At 34.1% G+C, this 7,509-nt stretch overlaps 1 protein-coding gene across 1 annotated transcript in view; it reads right to left on the reverse strand.

Annotated features, from left to right (window-relative positions):
- HELRODRAFT_69169 (hypothetical protein) overlaps nucleotides 1-7,509 on the reverse strand; it is a gene marked incomplete at both ends in the record, with an annotated part of 29,145 nt that overhangs the window by 20,822 nt on the left and 814 nt on the right. The gene's annotated exons all lie outside the window — the stretch shown is intronic.

Consider the following 7,509-nt stretch of genomic DNA (forward strand, 5'->3'; position numbering starts at 1 on the left):
ATAAAAAAAGAAAGTAAAAATTTTTGAAAATTGTTTACGCAAATATAACACGGATTTTGATTATGTACATTTTTTCTTATTTTGTCTCCTAATTGATTATGGCTAACACAGATTTTGATTATGTAGATTTTTTCTCATTTTATCTCCTAATTGATTATGGCTGTCAAGTGCTTTCTTCTCAAATCAAGCTTTAAATTTATTGAGATCATCAACGATCTAGCTTTAAATTTATTGAGATCATCAACGATAACAGGCGGTGTGTCGGTCTAATGGCTTCGTTGGACGTTGAGAACTTGTTTACTAATGTACCCCTCGATTTCGACATGTAAACATGTATACAATCACCCAACACCCCCATAACTTGACATCCCTCCTAGTTTACTTGTCGAGCTTCTAAAGTCATGCACCGTGTCGCGCCAAACGACTTACTGTACTTACAGATCGACGGCGTCGCCACGGGTTCTGCGCTGTGTCCTCTATTCACTAAGTTTTAAATGGCCGACCTTGAGACTAAGATATTTAGTGATATGACAAATAAACCACCAATATACGAACGTTACGTATTTTCATCATCTGCTCAACCACTACTGATAAATATATACAAGCTACAAAATATTTTTCCAAATAGATCTCTCTTAAAATGTGAAATAAAATTCAGCACCGAAAAACGACTCGCGTTCCTTGACTGTTTTGTTGAACAGAAAAAAGAACAGTTAACCACCAAGATTTATGTCAAACCTTCTAACTCGGGCCAAGTGTTTAACAACATATCTGATTTTCCAGACCTTTATAAACACAACGTGGTTTATAATTTTATCCATAGCGCACACAAAATTTCTTCAAATAATAATATTCCATACTGAGTTAGTTAGCATCAAATAGTTCTTGATAAACAATAACTATTCAAATAAAATAAACGAAAATACCATCAAAATTTATCTATAAAAAGTTAAAAGTTAACCCAATCACACCAAACTTTCAAGAAAGTGCAACTAAAGTAGCGATACCACTGTTTTACAGAAACCAATGCACGACAACTAAAAAGTTGATGGGTCACAACTCAAACGAATCAATCAATCAATCTTCGTTTAGCGTCCAGAGACCCAGTTTCCCGAGATAGGACGTTGTTTTCTTTGTCATCAACTTTTTGCGCCAAATTAGACGATCAGTTGTATCCATTTCATTTAAATTTAGAGCTTTCATGTCTCGCTCGATTATTTGCGACCAAAACTTCTCTGGACGGCCTTTGGGACGTGTGCCAGGTACTTCAACATCTGCAAGAATAGTTATGGCACTGTTTCCACTTCGTTTGACATGACCAAACCACGGTGTTGCCGGCCTTCGTCCTTTATATCATCTAAACTAGCACGACGCAGGATTTCGGTAAATTTGATGTGGTCCTTCAAATTAATTTCAGACTCCATCGGAGCATTTTCATGTCGGTTCGTTGAAGTTGTTGTTCCAGTTTGGTTGTCATTGGCCATGTTTCTGCACCATATAACAAGACCGGACGTATCACAGATTCATACAGTCTTGATCGTAGTGGTAGTGGGATGTCACGCCGCATCAGTATAGAGGCAAGGAGATGCCATTTATTCCAGGCTGAACGTATGCGTGCTCGAACGGCAGCTTCAGCTGTTCCAGTACAATCCAGAACATCCCCTAGATATTGAAACGATGTGACTTTCTCTACCTTGTTGTTGTGGGTTGATGCAAGCAGGACAAACAAAATTGGACACTTTAGATAAAGTACCAATTATTTTTGAAAAACGTTTGTGACTCCACTGGTTACACTGCTGACACTTAATTGAATTGTTACCTACACCAGCTTTACAAACTGAACAGGGCCATCGTCCGGTAGCTGTGGATTGGATGGGTTCACCAGTGTTCATTGGTTTGGTTTTGCTGATGTTGACTTTGAATCCATGATCGGCGAGTTTGGTGTTCCAATCTTCAAACATCTGTGATGCATTCTGCTCAGACGTGGCTGTTAAAACGATATCATCAGCATATATTAGATTCCAAATGTCACCAGTGCGCATCGGTTTGATTTCTTCCATCACAGTTATAAATAACAGTGGACTGAGAATCGAGCCTTGGTGAACTCCAACGCCGATGTCAAATGCATCTGTTTTTCCAACCGTTGTGCTGACGAGTCTTAGTATTCGTATACATTTCCATCACAAGTCGAACAAGATATTCTGGAATGAGTTGTCGACGTAGACTCTACCTGATTGCTTCACGGGGAACTCGATCAAATGCTTTTTCAAGGTCTACAAAAATGTGATAGTTGTTGATGCTTTGGAGGTACTTCTCTTGCAGTTGCCGGTGATTGTGAATTGCATCAATTGTTGATTTCCCTGCTAGAAAACCAAATTGATAATTTCCGATTGTGAGGCAAGACGTTAATCTTCTCTCAATGATTTTCTCGACAATTTTCAGGGAGTGTTCTAACAGACGTATACCCCGATATGATGAACAGTTCAATGGATCACCTTTGCCTTTGTATAGCGGAACTGTCATGCTATGGTTCCATTCAGTCGGCATTGAGCAATTTCTCCACACTTCACAGCAAAGTTGTAGTAACATTTGGATACCTGCATTACCAGATGCTTTGATAATGTCATTTGTAAGTCCAGAGGGCCCTGCTGCCCTTCCATCCTTCATAGTAAGCTTCTGTAAGTGTCCCGTTCATGCTGACGTTTTGTACCAGTTTTCCCACAAACTGTAGTTGCAGCGTTCATTAAAACGGTTTTGTATGTACTGTACTGGCTTGCGATTGGTGGTCTAACTGTGTTGCAACAATCTGTTGAAATTTTTCTCAATGAATATTGCTTTTCAGCTTCCACGTTTTGATTCTCTGAGGCATTTGTTTAGACTTATGTTTTGACAGTTCGACAACCAGGTCTGCCACAAAGAGTCTATGTTGGGCGACACATGATTCGCCAGGTATAACTTTTACATTTGTGAATATTTGTTATTTTTGACATTTTTGACAACTCAAACGAAACGTATCAAACGAAACAACCATTTGATAAATCTCGGTCTGCGACAAGGTGCATTAATGTCATAGAGAATAAAAAAAACTAAATTTACCAAAAAACGGAATCTCATATAAAGATAGGACCTATTCATATAAATCCTAGCCTGCTTACTTCGTCATAAAAGCAGATGAACACATTGACTGGGATAAAATTTTTATATTCTAAATATACAAACCCCTACATGTAAATATAGAAAAATTAAAAATTATTAGAATAATGAGTAACAAAATTATAGTTAAGAGAGATGATCAAAATCAAGGAAATAAAATAATGAATCTAGCAATGTAAAATATGCTGTTGATATAGCTCTTATAGCAGATTCAATGGAAAAGCTGCAAACAATTGTTTCCAAACAGGTTTTTGAAAGTGAAAAGAAAGGTTTGCAAATTAACATCAACAAAACAGAGTGCATGGTTATCCGTAAAAGCAAAACTGCTCCAATATACTACATAATTATTAATGGTAAACAGGTGAAACAAGTCAACAATTCAATTATCTCGGAAGTCTGATCACCACAGGTTGTAAATGTGATATGTATATCAAAAGAAAGATAGCTATGACAAAAGATGCCTATTCAAAAATGAAAAACATCCTCATCAACAGTAAAATCAGAATATCAACAAAATTAAAACTGTTAGGGTGTTACATTTTTTTGTGCTAACTTACGGCTTTGAGTCCTGGACAATTTCTAAAGAAATGGAAAAAAGATTAACGCTGCTTAGATGTGGTTTTTGCAAAAAATTATGAAAATTAGTTAGACCACTCAAACTTCGATTGAGGATGTATTAAAACAGTCCAGTTATAGAAAGAGGAAATTAATACAGATAATCCAACGGGGGCAGTTAAAGTTTTTTGGTCACATCATGCAAAAGGAAAGAATGGAAATATTGCAGAAAAAAGAGATCGCGGTCAATAAAAAAAAAACATTTGTGAAATCCTTCTGTCTCTTGTTGAATATCTCCACATTTCAACTACTACAAAGTGTTAAAGATCGGGTTTTGTGGAGGTCGATGGTCGCCAATGTCCTGAAAAGATAAGGCACGAGAAAGAAGAACAAGAAGCAATCTTTTTCAACGTAGAGAAAACTTATGATCAAATGGGGAGATACGGTATCTTGAAAGATCTCCATCAAATTGGATTAATAGGCAGGCTTCCTTTATTCATATTTCACAAGGCAGCATATCATCAACGACCCTATTTTACATAAAAATAAATGAAATTGATAATATTATCCTTATCGAATTTCTTGAATGTTTCTACATAGATGATATAATGACAGCTTATGAATCGGAAAATTGAAAATATACAATATAAATAAATTGAATTTGGTATTACAAGATATTTACAATTGGTCATTCAAAAACGGGATTAACGTTTAAAATAGCAAGACCAGGGCTATTCTATTTTCTCGAAAAATAAATGTGGTTTACCCAACCCATGTCTGAAATTTGGGAATATAGAAATACAATAAGAAAAAAAAGAAAAAAATTTTTTAGGTTTAATATTTGATGACAAATTAAACTTACAAGAACCCATTCAATACGTCAAAAACAAGTGCCTGAAATTTCTGAATTTGATAAAAATGCTTTCCCATTATAGATGATGGGCACACCTTGAAGACTACTAACAATATACGGATCAAAAATAAGATCAATCGGTATTGGATTAAGGGCTCCACGTTTATGGTGGAACAAAGAAGTCATATATAAAAGCTCTGAACCCCATCATCAATGAATCACTTCTGAATAGAACCCCAACATCAATTAATCAATGAATCAATGAACGAGAAGAAAATAGGGCGTTTACAGGACATCCACATTAAATGGCTTGCAAACACATGCAGATAAAATGCCATTGGGACTTCAGAAACAAGAAACTGTCATTAAAATACTTGCTCTAAGTATCTACTGATCAAGACAACTCGGCATTTCAATTTATACAACCATCCTTGTACAAAACTCAATGGAAAACTCAAAATAACAAAACCCTTTAATTTGTGGTTTGAAAAAATTATATGGAATAAACATCACTTTAGAGTTCATAAAAAGTGGAAAAAAATAAAAGTTTCATCATAATCACTGATTCACTATCTTGGATCCTAGCCATTAAACAATATGAAACTAAGAACGAGCTTGTGAAAAAATTAGGACAAGAAACCCTAATGAAAAACAATTGTGATATTGAGTTGCTTCTATACTCACAGTGGCAGAATAAATGGAATGAAACTCAAACCTATCTCCATCAAATTTATCCTGATATAGAAAAAATTGGCAAATTATACAACATTCTGTCGAGTCACTCTAACTTGGCATACAACTATTTAATAGCCAAAACAGAGCCTCCTATGTGTGAACATTGTAACGACAAGCTGACCATTCCACACGTATTTAAATGTGGAAAAACTAAGATAAAAAAAACCATGCATTCTGTGCATAGCAAGATAAGCGAAAATTTTAAAACTCGTGATAATTTAAACCAGTTTATAATTTTTCTTAAATCTAATTTCAAGCCAAAATGATGTTTAGTAGCAAGAATAAAGAAAAAAAGAAGAAGAAAAAAGAGAAACAAGATTAATAAGTAGAATTTTTTCTGAATTGAAACAGAGCACACCATTGGAGTGCTAAGTGCTGTTAAGCAGGAAAAAACAATAATTCTGCAATGCTGGTGTTAAGCAGGAAAAAAACAATAATTCTGCAATGGTGGTGAAGGGGGTTAACAGTTCTAATCTACAAAAAGGGCAATGATACTGACCCTTTTTGTCCAATTACAGTTCAGCCGGTACTTCACAAAATCTGTTCAGCTCTAATAAAATCAAGGCTATACAAGTTCCTTGGCAAAAACAAACAATTTCATTAACAAAAATATTTAAAAAAGTTTCTCTCTATCCCACAATAGATGAATTAGCAGAACATACACAAATGCTATCTCATCTTTTAAAAGATGACAAATGACCTCAGCATACTATTGTTGTTGAACTGCTTGATCTGAGGCATTTGGAGAAGTAAGCCATCACCCCATCACTTTGATACTAAAATATCAACAATTTCACAAATTAATATCATCAATTGCTAAATACTGCTCGTTTGGTATGAGGAAACAATGGTATCTAGAACAATTTTTGCTGTTACTGATGATTGACGATATACAAATTCATAATACAGGAGACTGAACAATCTTTTCTTCATCAGGGCAAACATTATGATGCTGAATGCAAGGATTCTGAAGCAAAAAGCGAGATACAGTATATAGTCATTCAACTGTTGAAAACAACTTCAAAATTCCAAGTAGACCCACAACAGAAAAAGCAAATTTTGAAAAGATTTATAGTTTATAACATCACTTTTAACTCTGCAGTTACATTTTCTCGCTGACATGGATATCAGAGAATCTTAAACTAATTATTGAAGCTGTCAGAACCTGGCTAGAAATGCCAATTTGCAGCTGTGTATCAAAACTAACAATATTGGGGAGCCATAACATCATTTCATTAAAAGTCGCTAGAGAAAAATTAGATTAAAGTTGCTTTTGAAATGTCACCAATTAGTTATTTTATTCAATTATTATGACATTATCATTTTAATCAATATTAAATTTTACCAATGTATGTCTTCTTTTATTGAAAATAAAAGATAATTTCTTATTGAAAAATTATTATAATTAGTAATGTTATTGTTAAAATTATATTAATATTAGAATACATAATTTTTTTAAAGCCTGTCTGGTCATCATTGTTGACTGATCCATTAATTCATTACTGTTGAATGTTCAATTCAATGCTATTGAATATCTGGTTATTTCCTATCAATCTTTAAATTTGTAAGTAATTAAATTTAATTTTTCTCTTGGTTCTTTGACTATGCACACAGGAAGTTTTGTCAGAAAAACCATGCATTTACGGCAGACTTAATAATTTATACTGTATGCAGTGATAATTGCAATCAACCAATTAAAAAAAACATGTCTTGAATTATAAGACAAAGTGAAAAGGCAAAGTAAGTCATGGAATTTATATACCACGACCCTGGTAAGTTTTCTTAATATGCAGCGGTATTTACCACGATATTTTGCCCTTGTGGGTAAAACGTGAGATAGGTACTCCTATGGTATCCTCCATGTTTACAAACAATCATAATGTACTTTTAATGAATTAACTCTGCCCATTTTGAATTATCTAGCGCTTGATTATTTATTTATATCAAATTGAAAATAATTTATTACAAGTTAATTTTTAGGTAAGTAATTTAATACAAGTTAATTCTTAGGTAAGTTTTTTAGATCATTACTTGTCAAATATCAATGGCTTATGAAGTGGTTAACAGGGTTAGGGTAAGCGCCTCCATTTTTAACAAAATTTTCAATCATTTCACAAATGAATGAAAATTTTAACCACTCCATATTTATGAAATGATTGAAAATTTTGTTAAAATGGGAGGCCCTAACCCTAACCCTGTTATCCACTTCATAC

This window comes from Helobdella robusta (assembly GCF_000326865.2).
Source record: "Helobdella robusta unplaced genomic scaffold HELROscaffold_6, whole genome shotgun sequence".
Lineage (NCBI taxonomy): Eukaryota > Metazoa > Annelida > Clitellata > Rhynchobdellida > Glossiphoniidae > Helobdella > Helobdella robusta.